Genomic DNA, 21,239 nt, shown 5'->3' with positions numbered 1-21,239 from the left:
AGCATGCACACATATATATTACACATAGAGACACAGACAGTAAAATCATCTGATCTCATATATTAGTTTATTTTCCAAATGACCTTTTCTTTTTCCAAGAGCAAATCTGGATTTTTGTCATTTTTGTGATAACTTTTAAAATATGTGACCACGATAATATAATGTAAACTTTTCTTAACATGTAAGGTTGACTTTAGAAACACAAGTTAATGTTCTCACCTGTAACCCAGTGGTGTTCTCAGGGCCTATTAATGTACATAGAACTCCCTTTTCCAGTTATTCTGAAAGACTTCAATTTGGGAGAAGAGATTGTCTGTTTTGGGTTATTCTCTGCTTTTTGAAGATTTCTGTATCCTCAGATAAGGAAACAAAGAATTACTCTTCTCTCCTGTCATGTCTGCCTCTAACACTCTTCTTTCCTCCTCACCCAACTCTCGCCACATCACTAGATTTTCCTGCTTCTAAAATACTTGTTGAAATTGCTCAGTCACTCACGTCCTCATTCTCCAGGTATTTAATGAGCCTCTACTATGTGTCAGACACTGTCCTAGGGAGCACGTAAACCTGTTCTCGGGTACGGAGCCCATAGCCAGTGGGTGCAGATAAGCATTAGTCAAAGCATCTCACAAGTAACTGTGATATCACCTCTGAGGTGTGAGAAGCAATGGTGCAACAAGGAACCAGAACTGGTCAGGGAGCCAGAGAAGGCTTCCTTGAACAAGTAACGTTCAAGCTGACTTCCTAAAGAGTTAACTCAGTGCACAAGAGCAGGAGAGAAAGGCATGCGCTAAAGCCCTGTAGTGGAAGAGACCAAAGAGAATCCACGACATGGGACTCCTGTGGTGAGACCCAGGACTTTTAGTCTCTGTTCTAACAGCAGTAGAAGACAGTAGAGGTGTAAGTGGGTAGGGGACATGTGACAACAAATTTCGTATTGAAAACACCACCTTGGATGCAGAACGGAGGACGGTTTGTACAACCAATAGCGGAGTGTGGCACCAAATCCAGTGAGAAATGATGGTGGTCTGGACAAAGGCAGGAGTTCTCAGTCTGGGCTCCACAGAAATCCATCAACTTGGGTGGGTAGGAAAACAAGCACATCTTCATTCTCATCAACTTCTGATTTAATTTAGTATTTCCTTCCATGATGAATATAAACAACAAACTACAGTAGTATCGGCAGCACCTGTGACCTTGCAACCGAGAGGAATCACAGGTGTTTTCACTTTACCATCGCTAGAGATAAATCAAGATGTCATTTACGCTCAACACTACTTGGAAATTACTGTAGTGGTTAGGCCTGTCACTATATGTTAATAAAGAAGCACGTACTATTATAACTCAATTTCTAAAATATTTTGATAACTGTATTTTAACATAATTGGTTTCCTTTATAATCCTATGTATTTTGCTTAATGCATTTAAGTCTTATTCTGTAAAGGGGCCCATAGGTTCCACAAGTTAAGAACTCCTGCGTGTGAAAGGAAGTGGGAAGTTAGTTCAGTGTGGCATGACCTGGATGGGTGTGTTAGGGTGAAGGGGAGAAGGGTGCCTGGGATGGTTTCTGGGGTATGATTCATGTAAGGGATGAACAGCGGAGCTCTAGAGTTTTACTCAAGACAGAAAACACTAGATGATCATAAGAACATTTATGGATAAATTGCAAGGGCTTTAGTTCATAGACTTGGGGGGTATCTAGTTCAGCCAGTTTTTTCTCACTTCTTAGGTCTCAGCCAAGTTGCAGGTAATTGAAAAATATTGATAAGTTAGATGTCACCGTGAACAGACACACCATTTTTTCCCCTCACTTTTTGGGTCTCAGCCAATTTGCAGATAATCAAGAAATACTGGGGTAAGTGAGGTGTCACCATGAACAGACACACACATGTATAAATAGGGATTGTTATCAAGAAAATTAGGGGTTTTTATTCACAAAACAATTTCAGTTTCAATGTATTTTTAATATTCACAAATGAAACAGTTATCAAAAAAGTATGCCATTTTCTCTATATTATAAGATTACTTTTCAGGGGATTTTCTTTTCCTGAAAGACTCCAATTTTCATTAAAACCTTTAGTTAAGCATTGGATGCCATCACCCAATGTCTTCCCTGGGTCACAAGTTCCATCCTATTTTTTTAGAACCAAAAAATTCTACTGACGCTCCTTCAAAAAATCAGAAACAACATCAACCCACATACCCTTATTATTTTTATTTCTACACACGAGCAACATATTGACTTTGCCAAAACAATTAAATAAGCTTAAATCATGAGTCACTAGCCAGAGTTCCTTCAATGACTTCATCCAAGCCTCCTGCCAGCTATCCATCAGGGGAGCCTAAATTCAGTCTTCATTTAAATTATGTCTCCATTTCTGTTTACCTTCAAAGTCATTTCAACCTTCCTAACACTAATTCATTCATGATAAAGTTTTAAATATGAAAGTATTATACTAAGTGAAATAAGTCAGAGAAAGACAAATACCTTATGATTTCACTATATATGAAATCTAAAACTACCAAACAAATGAATAAACAAAACAGAAACAGACCCCTAGATAGAGAGAACAAGATGATGGTTGCCCAAGGGGAGAAGGGTGGGAAAATGAGAATAGAAAATTTACAAATTGATAAATATAAATCAATGAATGAATGAATAAACAAACAAACAAACAAATAAATAAAGATGAGAGTCAGGGGATCTAAGTAGTGGTTTGCTCTTGGCTCTGCTTAACTTAATAGAGATTTTCTCATTTTCTGTTTTTTTGTTTTTCCTTTGCCTGTGGAAAGCACACTTCAGATAAGAATAAATTCAAAAGCTGGTAGATGGTATTTGAGAAAAAGTGGTCTTCCTCGCCCTTATCTTTCTCAGGTGTCGATGTACATTGTGCCAGCATTGTGACCTTGCAATAACTTTTTTCATTTTTTTTTTTTTTTTTTTTTACTTACTCACCAGGCTGCAACTCTTCCTGTGGAAAAATCCCAAAGAAACCAAAGTCATGAAGGTTTTAAGTCCCCCCATATCAAGAACTCTATGATTTACACTATGCTCAGTGAAATCCATTTTAGTGGTCCTGCCTTTAAATTTTCAGAATTTAATACAAAATGTAAATATTTTAATTGATTAATGTACCTATTCTCTTTTTTATTATTACTTTTAATCATGTGTTCAAGACAAAAAAATTTAGTTTCAAAGGCATTCACTGCTATAAATAGGCTGCTTCTTGAGAGAGCCAGTTCTTTGTACTCATTTCAACAAAAACTTTTGCATCAAACTGGTTTTCTTTTTCTTTTTCTTTTTCTTTTTCTTTTTTTGTTTTGTTTTGATTTTTCCAGATTCAAGTCCGTCTGACCAACTGGACTGCCTGGCAGTTGAATGAGCTTAGCAAGGTGGCTAGACATATTTCTCAGACTTTATTTTTCTAATTACCTATTACATAAATGACATAGAGTAAAAGTTGAGATAAGAGAGAACTTAGAAAAAAATAATAGAGCATGCTCATATAGATCTGCCTCACACAGACAATATGATCTACATTCTAGGGTAGAGAAGGCTATTTGTTTAACTTGTTTATCTAGCAAAGAAAGCATAACGAAATCTGCATGTGGTAGAATTTTTTCGAATGGTCAATTGCGAAGCTTTACAACACAAAACAGAAAAAAAAAAAAGAAAACACAACATATCATTGTCAAAAACTAAACCACAAGAAGACACTGACAAGCTCTCTAACGTTGTCAGAGATCTTGTTCTCCTCCCTCCTTTCTGCCTCTCTCTGCTGGCCAGCTTCATTCACACAAATCACCTCTACCTACCCTGCCAGAACCATCCTCTTGGCATCAAGGAAAGAAAGTAAAGAAATTCTTCTTCCCTTCTACTAGCTCCTGTTTTTTAAAATGACAAGGAAAGACTCCTACCATCCTCGTTTCAGACACATGCCCATTCTCAGAACAGTCATTGTGGCTAAAGGCATGTGGTGCTATGACTGGCCCAAGTGGTGCCAGCCTCCTTCCCCGGTGGCAAGCACAAATGCCAGAAAGCGGAGGTCACATTTAAAAAGTGCAACTCACTTTTGAATCTTATATTAGACCAGCAGAGTCCCGAAATACAGTCTCAAAAGGAAGGGAGTGTGCTAAACCAACAAAACAATAAATGCTCGCTCCACTTATATGGCAAGCACAATTCTACAGTCTTTACCAGGTAAAATTTTACCCTGATTTGACGTTTAAGATGCCAGAGATCAATGTAAATTACCTAGTATCAAAGGCCTTATTTATCCAAAATAAAGTTACAGTTGTGTGAATCATCAATAATGATGCAACATGGAAAGGAATAATTCTAGAAGGAGGGGGTAAGGGGAGATGTTGGTCAATGGGTACAAAGGTTCAATTATTCAGTTTCAATTATGAATAAGTTCTGGAAATCTAATATACAACATGATGACCAGTTAATAATCCTAGATTGTGTACTTGAAAACCACTAAGAGAGTAGACCTTAAATGTTGTCCCACACACATCCAGAAAAGGTAACTATGTGAAGTGATGGTTATGTTAATTAACTTGATTGTGACAATCATTTTACAATGTATATGGGTATCAAAACATCAGTTGTACACCTTAAATCTATACAGTTTTTGTCATTTATACCTCGATAAATCTGGAAAAAATAAACTGATGTAGTTCATTTTTAGGTTTTCACCAAAAATAAGAATAATAATAATAATTCTATGGCAACATTGGGTGAACTACCCCGCCTCTTCCCCATTTCTAGCATTCTCTGGTATTCAAATAGTTCTTTCTGGAAGTAAAACGAAATATTGAAAGATTCTTTTTTTCATTTATAATAGTCTACATTAATAATTTTAGAGTACCATTAATGATCTTCCGCATAAAAATAAGTGCTGTAGAATTGTTCTAATTCAGCAATGTCGGCAGTGCCCACGATGCTAAATGAAAATACCATAAACCTGTGCTATTATTGGGACTGGCTATTTCCTTTCTCACAGACATAGCTGGGCAAGACGAAGAGCCAGGCTAAAGGCATCCTTCCCACTCAGAGTCAGGCACCACATCCACTGACACTCAGGGCTCCAACCGGAGGAGCCGGAGTCTAGCCATCACCACAGGCAAGTGTGTTCGCCACACCAGACCAATCTTTTCCTTGGCTAGAAAAACAATAGAACTGGGGTAGATAAACTTTAAGGTGTTTTCCAATTCGAAAATGATATAATTCTAACAGAGAATTAGTTAGCCTACTTGGGACGTAAAAGAATCATTTGTTGTATCACTTAGCATAAAGCCGGATACCAGCTTCCATTTATTTAACATATACATGGCCCCTTCCCACCCTGTGGGCCAAGCGTCAGGGGCACAGAATGAGTACATTGCAGTCCTTGCCCTCAAAGAACACACAGGCTGGGGGTGCGGAAGGGAGACAGGCATGTAAACAAATCATTAAAGCGCAATGTCACAAGAGCTCTAAAAGAACAGTAGATAAAAAACACAGGGAGAAGTGACTAATTCACCCTCGGAGATGCCTCACAGAGGGGGTGCTGTTCCAGACAAATCTGGAAAGGTGAGCTCAACAGATTATCTGAACAGTTGGCCAAGTCTGAGGAAAACAAATCTGGGCAGGAAAGAAAACACGTGCCGAAGGAGTCCAGGGTATTCCGAGAAAGGAAGTCTGATGAGAGTGAGAGAGGTATGGGGACTTTCTCCTGATGACAGGAAGAGTCGCTGAAGAGCTATGCACAAGTTAGACACTCTCAGATCTGCCTTATAGACGCTTCCTGGTAGCAGTGTGGAGGGTAGATCGAGGGGGGAAAGCCTGAGGGAGGGGACACGGACGGAGCCATCGGTAAACGCCTGCACGAAAAGCCGAATGAGCTGATGAGGGTCTGGGTTAAGGCAGTGGCAGGGGCAAGGGAAGGAGAAGACAGGTGCTACTGAAGGAAAAAAGTGTTTTCCTAGGGCCCATGAACTGAATTACGTTTACCGTGTCTGGAGGAAAAACTTTTCTTGTGCCCTCTTAGGTTCAGTACCTAGGGGTGTGCTCATTCAACCAACAAAAGATAGATTAACAGGAGAAAAAGCACAAAACTTTCATTAATATTTATATGCATAGGAGCTCACAGAAAAAGAGTGAAACTCAAAAAAAGAAGTCAGACTCAGAGGCTTATATCCTATTTTAACGAAGGAAAGGGGAGATTGGGTTTTAAGGGAAGATAAATCACAAGGAAGTGACTTGGAGGTATATAGAGGAACTTACAGAAGATATGATTTTAGTAAATTCTGTGTATGCAAGCTTGTCTCCCTTCCTGGTGGTAGAGGCAGGTACCTTTACAAAGGAAAAATTGTCCGCCTTTCAGGCAGATAAAAGGAGGGCAGAGAACTCTTCCTATATCTGTTGATTCTCAATTGCCTTTAGCTCAAAATAATCTTTGTCCCATATTGGTATATTTTGGGGTGGCATATTCTGATTCCCTTCAACTACATGTGTGATTTTGAGTTTAACCTAAGGCCCACTTTTCTCACTTTCAAAATGAAAATAAAATGTCAGATTTGCAGTTAAAATGACACAACCCATTTAAACTACTCAAGACAACAGTAAGTGTTCAGCAAATGTAAATCATCATCATGTTTGCTATCATGCACCACTACCCAGTCCTCCCTGAGCGAACAGGGTCAAGGGGAGTTGGCCAGGCCATCTGGCATTGGTATGAGGTCAGTGCAGGCTGGGGCTCAGTGGGCAAGTGAGCCCAGAAGAATAGAAAGAGCCAGAAAATGAGGGAATAAGGGTCCTTTGGGTGTCAAGGGTCAAAGATAGAAAAAGCCAAACTCTGTTGTTGAGATTAAGGAACTAACACGGAGGCTGAAATAGGAAACGAAGGCAAAAAGGTCATGAAGAATCAGGGACTAAGTGGAAAGGAAGCCAAGAGCTAAGTTTTGGGAGAGGAAGGAAGGTCCTAGAACTATTGCTGCTGTGGACAGGGCTGAAGAGCCCAGGGTGTGGGCAGCTCTGATGGTCCACTTGGTTTATAAATTAGGATAGACCTCAGCAGACACCGCTGACTACCACCCACTTAGCAGCCTTGAGGACGCCTCCCAACAAAAGACCAAAGACATTTGTTGTGAAGAAGTTCTTTGCTTTCAAGAACAAGAGAATATTAAACAGTCCCCAAACCCTCAGGGTGTTAGGGACGACATTCACTCCTGCTCACTGTTCTTCCCACCCAAGACCAAGATATGAGCAAAGAGAGCACTGAACGAAATAAGAGCTTTCAACTGACTTGCCAGGCCTTGTTCTAAATGGTTTTCCAACATTAATCCTTTCATCCTCGCAACTCCATGAAGTAGACACTGTCCTCATCCCCATTTTAGAAGTAAGGTGAGGCTTCGAGATGGTTCGTAACCCAGGTAAAGTCATTCAGCTGGTAAGATCCTGGCTATCTGATGTCAGAGCTAAAGAACTAAACAACTCTGCTCTACTGCCGCTTGCTGGGGCAGGATGCTGGGGAAGCCGGAGGAGAGGACATGAAAGGGCAGGCCCCTTTCTCTGAAACCAGAGGGAGCATGAAGTTGTGGGAAGAGGAAGGAAGTTGAAACTTGACAGCCTATATTTTCTCCAAAAAGCCAAACTCGGTTTATGTGAAAAAGCTGCAAGTGGGTTATGGTGGAGAAGCATGAAGCTAAGGATTTCCTGGGAGAGGCTCAGGATGCTGAAAATCTGGGAGAAGGGTTAGTGATGGGTGCGGCACTAATCAAGACTGGGTCTTCCCGGCACAGGTGTTGCTAACCATCAGGAAGTCCCGGGGGACTTGAACGAGCCCCAGCCTCAGAGCTCTGGTTTTTTTAAATGGCGATTCTCAGAGTCCGGTGCAATATTGGAGGAAGGGGGCATTCCAATGTTTGCCCGGAGAAAGGTGTGCACTAGGACCTTACTGCTGATATTCAGCAGCAGTGGCATTACCTGGGAGCTTGTTAGACAGGTGAACACTGGCTGCACTCAGATTTTCTGAATCAGAATCTGCATCTTAACAAGCCCCCAGGTGACTCATGTGCACATCAGAGGATGAGAAGCACTGCACCAGAGGACAAAGTACTCAAACCCAGAGTGGCTGTTCAAGCCTCAAAGTCACTTAGGGTCTACTCATTCCCATGATTCTCATCAAGCCATAAAGCTCTGGAGAACGAGAAGTGCTGGAGCCTGGGCCGACAGCTCTAACACAGTCTAAGTATCAAAGTCCAGATGGAAGACGAAATGGTACAATTCTGTAACATTCTCTGGAAAGAGCAAGAAACTGATCTGAGTGTGCAGCATTCCTGTTGGGTATCCTGAGGCCTCAGGGCAGTGTTTCCCCCACCATCCGGTCATTGCTGAGCGCCTACTATGTACCGGGCACTCTCCTAGCTGCTGGGGGATCCACAGTAAACAAAGCAGACAAAAAATCCCTGCCTCTAAGAAACTTACATTCTAATGAGGAAAGAAAATAAATCAAATAAGTAAAAATACCATTCACTAGATGGTATAAGTACTATGGAGGAGTAGAAAGCAGGAAGGAGTACTGATGCTATCAGTGGTAGCTTATACTTTTAGATAGTAGAGCTCTATAGGCCTCTCTGAGAAGGAGGCATTAAGTCAAGACCCAAGGAGGTGAGGAAGCCAGCTAGACCATTGTCTGCGAGAAAGAGCATTGCAGACAGTGCATACAGTCAGTGCGACGGTCCTGGGGCACAAGTGTACCTGGCTTGCTTGAGAAATAAGGAGCTCTACATGGCTGGAGAGGAATAAGCAAGAGGAGTCGAAGCATTGGTCCGAGAGTCAGCACAGGGCTAGATCCTGCTGGGCCTTACGGAGCACGATTAGAATTTTCGCTTTTACCATGAGTGAGTTGATAAAACAAAGGTTTTGAGCAGAGACATAATGTGATCTGACTTATATTATAACAGGATCACTTAGGCTGGCTGCTTTGTCAATGATAGGAGAAACAGAGAGAGTCATTAGGAGGCTGCTTAAAGAGTCCAGCCAAGAGATGATAGGGACTTGGAGCCGGGTGGTAGCAGCGGCAGTGGTAAGGAGAGGCTGGATTCTGGATATTGAGTAAAGATAGAGCCAAGAGGATTTCCTGGCCTGTTAAATGTGGAATGACTCTAGGGCTTTTGGCCTGAGCAACTGGAAGGATAGAGTTGTCATCATCTGAAATGAGGAAGACCACGGGAGACACAGGCCAAACAAAAGAATCTGGCTCAACAGTGCATGGTGCAAAGCGCTCAAGGAAAAACTTGTGTCATGTTTTCACCTCACATTTTCTGGAAGCAAGTGGGGTTTAGTTTTAGCTGAAGAAGGTAAGTTAGGTCTTTCCTTCTCCCCTACTTAAAAGGATAAACGAGAGTATCAGATTACCAAGTCCTTGCCAAATGTCAACAGTGAGCTGGCACCAAATGTAACTGAGCTAGTACATCACCCTGGGCACAAACGGTGAAGATCCAGCTCATTGCGATGGAAACGGTGAGTTGAATCTAGCCAGGAAACCGGGTTAGCACTACCAGTCACACTTCCTGGCACCTCCCCAGCAATTTCTTGATTCTCTCAGAACAAATCTCTGGTTAATGCCATTTGGTGCCTGGCTTATTCCTTATTCACGATTGAGAAAAGCTTTTCTCTGTTTACGGGGCCACCAACAGGGCCAGGAGAAGACCCGTCCAAGGCACAACATGGCCAGGCTTGATTAGCAGCTGGAGACCTTTTTTTCCTCCAGCTTTACAGAGATGTAGCTGACAGATAACATGGTGTAAGTTTAAGGTGTACGGTGTGATGATTCGATACATAATGTGATATATAATGTGACATGTTTACCACAGTAAGGTTAGTTAATACATCCTTTACCTCACGTACTTACCATTTTGTTGTTACCGTTGTCGTTACCTGAGAACATGAACACTCTACACTCTACTCTCATAGCAACTTTCAGGTAGACAAGAAAGTATCATTGACTATAATCGCCATGAGGTGCAGTACATCCCTGAAACTTATAAATGAAAGAGTGTAGCCTTCACTAACATCTCCCTCAGGCCCTGGCAACAACCATTCTACCCTCTGTTTCTACGAGTTCCGATGTTTTTAGATTCCACATATAAGTGAGATCATATGGTATTTGTCTTTGTCTGACTAATTTCACTTAGCATAATGCCCTCAAGGTCCATCCACATTGTTGCAAACGGCAGGATTTCCTCCTTGTCTATGGCTGCATATGTATGTCACATTGTCTTTATCCATTCATCTCTCGAAGGACACTGGTTGTTTCCATGTCTCGGCTATTGTGAATACTGCTGCAATGAACATGGGGGTACTTAGCTCTTCAAGATAGTGATTTCTCTCCTTTGAATATATACCCAGAAGTGGAATTACTGGATCATATAGTTCTATTTTTAATTTTTATAGTTCTATTTTTAATTTTTTGAGGAGCCTTTATACTGTTCACAGTGGTTGCACCAAGTTACATTCCCACCAATAATGCACAAGGGTACCCTTTTCTCCACATCCTCACCGGCATTTGTAATCTCTTGTCTTTTTGAAAATAGCCATCGGAACAGATGTAAGGTAAAATCTTGCTGCAGTTTTAATATCTATTTCCCTGATGATTAGTGATGTTTGGTACCTTTCCATGTATTTGTTAGCCATTTACATGTCTTCTTTGTAAAGAAAAAAAAGTCTATTCAAGTCTTCCATCCATTTTTTCATCAGATTGTTTGTTTGTTTTGCTATTGAGCTATATGAGTACCTTATATACTTTAAATATTAGCTCCTTTTCAGATATATGGCTTGCAAATATTTTTTCCCATTCCATAGGTTGCCTTTTCATCTTTTTGACTGTTTCTTCTGCTGTGCAGAAGCTTTTTGGTTGGATGTGTTTCTTGCGCTTTTGTTTCTTGCACTTTTGGTGTCAGATCCATAGTGTCATGGCTAATACTGAAGTTAAGAAGCCTTTTCCCTGTGTTTTCTTCTAGTTTTAGAGTTTCGGTTCTAACGTTTAACTCTTTAACCATTTCGAGTTAATTTTTGTTAGTGGTATAATACAGGGGTTCAATTCCATTCTTTTGCATGTGGATATCCAGTTTTCTCAACACCGTTGGGAAAATTAAAGTAACTATCCCTTTCCCACTGACTAGTCTTGGCAGTTAGAGACCTCTTTATGAAAATCCACAAGGAATATGTCAAGACCACCTGACATTCAAATCTGATTGTCCTCTTTAAAAGAAAATCACTGAACTTATACACAGCCCTCTGAAGAACATTAGACTTATATCATGCTGTTTCAGCACTGCACTCCTTTAAAAATTACCAATTTGATGATTTTGCCGTCGGTGAAAAGGAGTTCATAGATAAGCCAGAGTTACACGGCTAGTTAGAGCTAAAATAAAAAATAAATAAGGTCACCACTCTCCCGACCCCCACCACAGCAGAACTTCTGGGGCCACACGGCGAAGCTCGCTGCAGGCTGAGTGCGTTACAGGTAGGCCAGGAAATGGCGATAGTCTACCATTCTTGTAAAGAGAAAATTGAACCTATTTCTTGTTGAAATTAAGTTTGAACTGGAGTTGTATAGCTCTCTCTAAAAACATCCTAAATTCCTAATTATTATTTTAACCTGTGAGACGTCAGTGTAACATCTGCCTCCAGAGCACAGTCTAGAGAGGTCACACTGCACCTGTGCTGCTCAGATACTGTGGGTTTTGTCAACGCCATGATGTGAGAAGGGTCGAAAACTTTCCCTTATTTTTTTACATTTTATTTTTGATAATAACTTTCAAATATATTAATGTTGGTGACTTCTACTAGAAAGTCCATCAACCCCTTAACAACCATGTTTCTTAGAAAGCATGGTTGAGAGTCCTCTTAGACCCAGCCTCTTCCCCAACACCAAAGAAAAGATGCTCAGTGCGGCGCACTGTGGGAAGGAGAACATCCCCTCCCCTTACAACCATCAGCTTCACAGTGACACGACCCTGCCAGGTATCCTCAGGCTCCATGAGGAAGGCAGCAGCCTACTACCGTTTAGATTGTGATTGATTCCCTAGTGGCAAATGTTTAAAGTTGCTATGAAGCTCTGAAATAATTGTACTGTTTCTCGAAGTCTTTCTTTCCTCTCTCTAGGACTAGTTTTTAAATCTTCTAGATTCATTTTTTTTTTTAATCTTGGGAATAAGATGAATGTAAAGATGACATGGAGGATATGTTCAATAAATCTATGTTGAATTATTATAGTTAAAGTTTAGAAAGTCATATGACAAAATAAGAAGTAATCATGCTCATTATCCCCTTTAACTAAATGGTAGAGAAGACTTTTCTAAATAGTTAGAAAAATAGCAAGTAGAAATTCAGCAAACAGAATGACAAATATTTGCTAAATAGTTATGGTTAATTTTTAAAAAATGGATTGAGACTAAATTCACTAGGTACCATCAATGCATTATCATCAGAATGGTATGTGCTATGTAAGACATTTGCTTAATAATCCACAAAACAACCAAACGGTAGAACGTCTCAATCACTGCCTTATTATTATGCCCACAGATCATATAAACTACAAGGAAATTACTGTAACAGTTGAAACATTGGCAAAGCCTTCTAGCTGGAAATATAAACTGCAAATTCAATGAACTTACACACTTTGTACCACTATGCACTCTCATGGGATTTTGATTGTTCACAAAGTACTTGATTTCTTTAAAAAGTTATTAAAATTTTCTTCTCTGTTCTTATATTTAAGCTCCTCTACTTCTTTCTTTTCATGGAGAGGGAGAACGAGAGGTCCACAGAGTGTCATGTCATATGGATATGCAATCAATATTAACCCAAAATAAGAGTAACAGTATGTGTTTTCCATAAAAATAAGTCCTTGTTACTTGTCATACACACGCACACATACATGCACATGCACACATACACATGGCAAACACTCATCTTCTACAAATTAAATATGTGAGTTTCCAGGAATAGTCACCAAGATAACAGTATAGAAATTATTCTAGTCTGGATTCCTGCCCCTTTAAAACACACACAACTGACTTAATGCACAAACATGACAGTTTGATGCCTGTCAACTTCTGGAAATACTGTGCTATATTTATCAGTACACATTTCTACCGCTTACCCATCCCCCCATCTCTTCTGTATTGTGAGAGACCCCACTCAACTGTTCTTTAATATGTTACCCTCCAGCATTGCCCAGTGATCAGTGCTGCATGCCATATGAAGCCTCACCATTCCTTGATTGGAGCACACAGACTTTTCAAGTCTCAGTCCCCTTGCAGTTGGACATGGCCATGTGACCAATGGACCGTAATAAGAAGGGAGTGTCATTTCTAGGGTGAAACACAGAAAAGCCTACATGGGACCCTCCAGGGTGATAAGGAGTTAACATACTCCAGATGGTGCAGCTACAAGATGGTAGAACCTCTGTTACCACGGGTTTCTAACTGACTGTGTGGAGCAGAGCTTCCTGCCAACTTGGGTGGAACATCTAACAGGAGCTAGAACTGAAGGTTGCTGTGTAAAACCACTGAGCTTTGGGGTTGCATGTTTCTACAGTATTCTAAGGAATCCAATGACTAACAGTATTCTAAGGAATCCAATGACTATAGCTGGCATTGCTACAAAACCACCTAGACCAGTAAGCCCTACTTTTCAGCCCTGGGGAAGGACACATAAAGTCAGTTACACAGGCCCAGAACTCCTCCAGGAGGTGCCTTCTACCTCAAGAAACACCACCTTCTTCTGGCCTGCCTCACACACCTCTCCTGCTCTTTCGAAACACACTCATGGGCATTCTAAGGAGACAAATGCTGGTAATCCCTGTGCAGGCAGGATTCACTTCCAGGACCCTCCTCCCAGGAAGCTCATGCCCAGACACCAACTCCCTCAGGAAACTAGCTTGCTTTTAGCTGCCCTCCTGGAGCCTCTCCAGTCCACTCACTGAATTCAATCCACAGCCAGTCTTTCTGAAAAGCAGGCTAAGACTCAGTTCCGTACCTATTAGAGGTGCTATTTTCTCCCTCTGTTTGTAAGTAAACATTCATATTTTTACACTTCTCTCTCCTCTGCCATGCAGGAATCAGCCACTTTCCACTGAGAGCCAAAGCCAAAATCTCAATGCAGTCCCGAAATCAACAGGATGATCTCATATATTGTATCATCTATTCCAGCGCAGGCAATTCCCATGCAGATGCTTCCAGCTCAAACTCTTCTAGGCTCCACTTCTGATTTTCCAGGGTTTCCTTGTCTGTCAGTTTAAGCCTGCCCCTTCTGTTATTTTTAGATTTGACTTTGCTCTTTATAAAGGGCCAGGGGTGGGGATGAGGAGGATTTTTTTCTTTTTAATTAAAAGCAGATGACAAAGACAACTCGGTCATGGAAAATAATAGGAGTCACAATGTCTCGCTGGCTCCCATGGTATATTTCCTCCATCAGCCCCAACTGAGCAGAGAAGTAACAATGCTAATTGAGTCTCCTCTGCCTTTTTTAGAAGATGCACATTGTCTAAGCAGATGTCTACTGGGATTCCATTAGAAAATTGCATTTGCTATTCTTCCTGCTCACAGAATGATTATATTTTAGAGCTAGAAGGAAGTTTCTACGACTATATGTTCTATGACTACAGGGAGGAGCCCGGGGCCAAGGAAAGTGACTGAGAAGGTCCAGCTTATTGAGGTCTCTCCATTCTCACCTTCCCATCACTGAGCCTGCCTGTCAAATCCGAGTTTCTCAGCTGCCCTAATAGTTAAAATGGACTGAGAGCTCCTTCAAGTGAGGCCCCGGCCTTATTGTTCTGTTCTTTAAGTTCTCAGGAACTTGGAAGGCAGATAAATATTCGTGATGAAGCACTGGGCCTTCAATGACTCTTCCACAACTTTTGTTGCTGTTTACCTCCTTTCCAATGACTATATTTTTCCTCTCTCGGCCAAATTTATGAGCTTGGGCATTTGTGCGCTTGCCTGTTTGTTAACTCAAAGACAGCCTAATTTCAGAATTTTTTCCAAGACTTCATTTAGATTCAGTCTTCAAAGTCACATTATTTAATGTATTTACAATGAAGATATTCTATTATCATATATAATAATTCAAAAGTCCTGGTCTCTGTCCTCAGGAAACTCACATGGAACAGAACACAGCGTTCATTATGACCATAGCATGAAATTGGGTTTTGTATCAACAAACTCTTGCCTTTCTTCTTTGTTTCCCCAAATGTAAGAAGAAGGCCATGAGGCAGGAGTGACCAAATGAAATCACTTACAGGTTATCCACAGGATGAAGCCAGGGACAGCCTGTTGAAGGCAACCTCATTCATGCCAGATGGCAGACAGAAAATGCATGTGTTCTAGAACCTGCTCACCAGGAAAATGAAGACTCAATTGTAAAACATAGAAAACCAAACTAGCTTGAGCGAAAGGGGAGACTTATTACATCCCCATCTAGGAAGAGCAGATATGCCCTGGGCATCAGAGACAGCCGGGACCAGGCTGCGAGCAGGGACCACAAGCCCCAGCATGCTTTCTTTCCTCTGCATCTCTCTCTGAGTCAGCATTATTTCTTCCAGGCTGTCTTTGTCCACATAGTGAAACCGTGAGCTCTTCCTCATGCCCAGATTAAGCATCAAGGTGAAATTAGCTCCTTCTCCCGAATTCGGAACCCCCAAGGAACAACTTGGTTTGTCTGACAAGGGCCAGGTGCCCTCTCCTACCCCTTGTGTATTGGAGGCCCTTCTCCAGAAGAGGGGAAATCAATGAGGCACTTGTAGTCACCCTAATTCACATCTACCACCACATGTGGCAGTGGGCAGGTTCCTTAACTTCTCTGAGCCCCGTAAAATGAAAAACTTGGGGGGGAGCGTGCAAAATAATATCTTCTTCAAAGAGCTGTTGATCATTTTATACAGATAACCAATGTCAAAGGCTGGTGCTGTGTCTGGTATATATGAATATATATCAATAAATGTTCATTTTTCTTTCAAGGTGAGTCTTAAAGTCAAGGAAGAATTCAGCACATTAAAATAGAGAGAAGAATTATTTGGAGCACAGGGAACTCAGTGGGAAATGCTATACAATTCAGAGTAAGAGGTACTACGGGGGTTGTTAAAAGGAGAGTAATTGAGCCTTAAATCATTTCTACCCATAAATCACCCACAAGAACCATATTCTAGAAAAGGGGGGCACAGAATTAGCTATTGGGAACCTGGAATGTCAAGTTGACCAATTAATCTGTAGTTTGTGAGACATTCTTTGCTATCGAGGGGAAGATTATTTCAGTCAAGTAACGTTTTAGGGCCGACATAAAAAAATTGTAAAAGATTTGGATTTTGATGAACTCTGAGGAGCGAAAGCTGCATTTGCTCATATTCCCTTTATAACTTTTTGGAGTCAGGCCAATGAACATATCCAGCTGTGCAAGGATAACTTGAATTTACTACTAGTCCTGCAAAAATATTCCTTATGTTGTCTTTCCCCCATACGTTTCATCCTCAAGTCTTATGAGAGGAAAAGTATTATACCTTTCTCAGGTAAGATTACTACACCAGTGAAGCACTGAAATCAAGAGATGGTAAAGTTTCCAGTTTTCCTAAGCTTAGAGAGTTTAGGACATGTAAGATTTAGCTTTTTTTTTTGGTATTTGAATCCATTCGAATCACAACATCTGTTCTCGATAAAATAATATGAACCGTAATGACTTCATGGTGGTGCAGAATCTAACATTACCCCTCTCCTTGCTCCTCATTCTTTTTTTCAATAGCCTCCAGCTCCTCTGCTCCACCCACCCCCCTCTTCCCCCCGGTTTGTAAATGACCATGGTGTCTGACAACTCACTAGAACTCACCTGCACCAGGTCCTCATTTCTCTAGAAATACATAGGCTACTAATGGCAGTGGCCACACTCATCATCTGAGTGTGTGGCATCTTGTACAGTTGAACCTCAAAACCTGCCAGGTCCTTCCTGCCTTGAGCTTTGACTCAGCCCTGATTCTGGCTCTCAGACCCACCCCCTCAATGAAAGCTTCTTTTACTATTCTTGCACACACGCATGTTCTCCCCTAAACTCTCACTTAGAGCATCAATACTTTGCTCTTAATCAAAGGGCTACCTAATATTGCAATTTAATTTTTACATGCCTATGTCTGGGGCCTTGCTGTCTTCTTGCTGTCTTCTTGTTCCCTGGTACCCACCCAGCACAATGCCAATACGCAGTAGAGGTTCTATAAATACATGCATGAGTGAGTGAGTTAATGAACAAATGAGCAAATAGAATGTTTTTCTACAAAGCTTGGCATTTCTGGTCTTTGGAAATTGAGGCCTATCTCAGACTTAAGTCTAAAGCCAGCAGATTTTGACTCAACCCTTTCTGCTACTCTCATAGCAAATCGTCTCATGAATCTGAGAAAAGTTAGGATCAGCATATGGAGAAAGAATGAAACAAGGTACTATTAAGGATGGCATAAAGCTGTGGGCAGGAACAGGGGTAGAGATGGAGCCAGGAGATGGGCAAACATCCCAGATCCTGGTCCAGGAACTGAGTAACCTGCATTTTGGTCAATTACTAAAGAGCAGATTCTGTGATTCAGGTGAAGTCACTGAATCACCCTGAGCCCAAGAAAATTCATAGACATCTACCAATGTATATATAGACTCTCTCTCTCTCTCTCTTCATCAGAACAAATGCCTACAGGGATTGAGAAGTATCCATCTGAAGGTCTAAGCCATGGGCCCATTGCCAACCAAACACAAGACTTGCCACCCCAGGAGAAAGTCACCTGTAGGCCTGAGAGTTGTTGGGATAATCATGACAATGCAGGCAGGGTTACTAAGACCACTCACAGGTGACCCTCAAAATTGGAAACAGGTTTATCTTCATCTCCCTTGACATACTGAATATACAAGCATCCCCCTACTCCAGAAACCAGATTGGCCAAGGGAAGGAGAAGGGGGAGAAACATCCAAAGATGGAGCATTTATCTTAGGAGCCTAAGGTTACTGTTTTAATCAGAAAGTAAAGGGATCTGTCTTCAGTTTTCAAATTTAAATTCTTCTGTAGTCCTCTAATTATCTGCTGAAAGGGGTTCAAAAATAAGTTGAGATCAGTTATATTTATATAAAAGAAGGCACTGCAATGCTGATCAATGTTTGGCAAGAGAGCCACTGCTTTAGCTAAGTCCTGCCATCCATTAGAAGCTCCAATACTAATGTCTAGGGCTGGGTTTGGGATAGAAATAGGGGGAAAGTCCTACAACATGAAAAAGGAAGGCTTTCAGCATCTCTCAACCAATATATCTACTTTAGCATGTGTTTGTTTGTTTGTTTGTTTGTTTTAAATTACCAACAAAACTACTAGCAACTCCAAAATCTCAAACTCAAATATTTGTTATTCTACTATATAGACTTGTGAGTCTGCTTCTTTGCTTGGTGTTGCTTTAAGGCACCATTTTTAAATGTCCACATAAGAGCCACGAGGTGCCTGTTAACAAAACTAAGGTCGGGCTCCTCCCCTGGAGCGTCAGGTTCAGCAGACCGAGATGGGACCTGGGGGTCTTTGTTCTGTAACAAGTGCCCTGGAGAATGAAGGAAAACACTGCTCAAAGGGAGCAGTGCTGAAAGTGTGGCCACTGGTCCAGCAGCAGCAGTGTCACCTGGGAACTTGCTACAAATGTACATTTTGGGGTCCACCCCACACCTGCTACATGACACTCATTGGGCCATACCCCACCCACACGCAAAAAATCAGCAATTTATCTAGTATCCCTGTATCTGACATGGTGTTAGGCTGCTGTGACAATGGTTCTCAGACTATGCTGCACGTTAGAATTGATTAGACCGGGGAGATTTTAAAGCCCGGGGAGCACCTGACACGAATCGAGTCAGAATGTCTGGGGCTTAGAGCCAGGCATCAGTATTAGTTGAAGGTACTCATGTGATTCCAATGTGTAGAAAAGTTTAGGAACCATTGTCAAAGCTCCCAGCAAAGCCCCTGAGATCAAGACCTGCCACAAAAGATAAGAACTACAAAGTGCAGACAGGAGACTGGGATATCATAGGGCAGGCCCAGCGAGGCAACTATCCTTTATAGGATAAAATGACTAGAAGCTGCTTCTCAGAAGTCACTAGAAAATTAGGAACACACACTCACCCTCTCAAATATTCTTCAAGAGTCAGCAAGAAGTGGATAGGTCAGAAGAGGAAGGATGACGGTTCTCCTCCACCCCCCAGATTCTTTCTGAATATACTTGATTGAGCACTATTAGTATTTTAATTATCATCTGACTCCTTGACAGGTTTTGGTAAATAGCTACTGAGCAAGACTGGGTCCCTGGGTACAGAAAGATGCCATGTTGATGGAGAAGAAAGGGTGGGGGAGGAAGAAGGGGGGAGAAGAGCTAACCTCCCGGAGAGGTTCCTGTATGCCCAGCTCAGGGCCTCTGTCACAGGGACCAGACCTGTAGCATGGCGAGGCTCTGCAAAATTCAACCTCACCATCTGGTTTAATCCAGGTACGATACTCTGGATCATGGGGACACATGGGTTCCAAAGCAACCAGGGTAAGGAAAAGAACATGGCACAGGTACTTGGGGCAGGGACAGTCCACCAATGGGCACAAACAGGTTTCCACATTAAACAATCAGTACACACATCAGTGTATACCAGTAAACAAAGTGTAAGGTTTTGTGTGGTTAAGGAGATTTAAATTTTTCAAAAGCTCTTTGGCAACCAACTTAACTTTTTAATGAGGTCCCAGATGTCCCAACTGGGCCACCAGCACAAGTGATCTAACTGCCTTAGTGAGGACGTGGCCTCCCATCCCTCCACCAGAAGGCCATCATAGAGCTTCATTTGGAAGCTGAAGCCAATAATTGCAGTATATGAAGAACCTGGCAGGTAGGTAGAGTGGTAGAGAGGGGAAGAGATTCCTAAAATATCACTCAAATTTGTTTCAGTCTTCACATTCGAGCTGGGGAAAAACGCCCAACATATACCATTGTTTCAGTGTTGCAAGTTTTCAGTTTGCTAGGCAAGAGTATCAAGATTTTTTGGCAGCTTCTGAGGAAATGTCATCCAGTGGGCAGGGGGAGAAAGGGAAGAGGGAGGAGAGAGGGAGAGAAAGGGAGGGAGGGAAGGGGGGTGGGGAGAACGGGAGGTAGGAGGCCCACGGGAAGATCAGAGGATTGCAACAGAGCTGGGAGTCGTAGGAGAATACAATGAACACAAATCTCCATTTGGGCTTCAAAGATGTTAACAAAATTATGAAATAAAAATTTATAAAGAAAAATATACGCCGATCTATCTTTTTAGCCAATGCTCTAGCAATCATTTTGCACAGATTGAAGGAACTCAGCGCACAAGAAAAGGGGGCATCCAAAGCCCATGCCTATGTCAGACAAACAGGTGAGGGGCCCTGGTTTGAATTTAAGCCAAGCCTCAAACCATCAGTCAATAGTTATCGGCTAACAGTGAAAACTGAGCTCTTTAAATGTAAAATTCGCCTAAAAACACAGGGTTAGCACTGCAAAGACCCCAGGTACTGACAGCATTTACAGTAGTAACAGGTGACAGTCTGGAGTGCTCGCTATGTGCAGCCCCTGTCCTGACCATATTCTAGATGACATCCATGTAACCTGTACAGTAGCCCACATGCAAAGTGCCAGTCCTAGTCTCAGGATACAAAGAAGGACGTAACGAGACCACACGGTGGCACATGGCAGAGTCAAGGTTTGACTCCAGGCAGCCTGATTCCAGAAACAATCATTTCTTTATATTTATGTGCCTTTTTGCTTATGATAGTAATAGTTAACATTTACTGGGCACTTACTATGTTCCAGGCACTGTCCTAAGCAGTTTACGGGTATTAATTCATTTAATTGTCACTGTTATATGATATTATTTTTGTCCATTATCATTATTATTACTATTATTATTATTATTATTATTATTGCTGCTACTGCTGCTGCTGTTGTTATTATTTTGAAAAATGAGAAAACTAAGGCACAAGGAAGAGAGGTAAATTCCCCAAAACTCATATTTAGTACATGGTAGAGCCAGGGTTCAAAACTCAGTAGCCTGGTTTTGGGGTTCATGTTCCTGACCAGCTAGTGACTGCCAAAGGAACACACACATTAGGGTTGAGGGAAAGCAGTCACTGAGATCTGGAAGCATTAAAAAAGTCACTCCCTGAAATTCAATCAAGGTCATGAATGGGGAAAACT

At 41.6% G+C, this 21,239-nt stretch overlaps 1 long non-coding RNA gene across 4 annotated transcripts in view; it reads right to left on the bottom strand.

The window, feature by feature from the left end:
• Positions 1-21,239, bottom strand: part of LOC107505084 — an 84,791-nt gene that overhangs the window by 62,888 nt on the left and 664 nt on the right. The window lies entirely within an intron of this gene.

The sequence above is a fragment of the Rousettus aegyptiacus genome, unplaced genomic scaffold, assembly GCF_014176215.1.
Source record: "Rousettus aegyptiacus isolate mRouAeg1 unplaced genomic scaffold, mRouAeg1.p scaffold_m13_p_2, whole genome shotgun sequence".
Taxonomy (NCBI): domain Eukaryota; kingdom Metazoa; phylum Chordata; class Mammalia; order Chiroptera; family Pteropodidae; genus Rousettus; species Rousettus aegyptiacus.
This window is presented reverse-complemented; position numbering and strand designations above follow the sequence as displayed.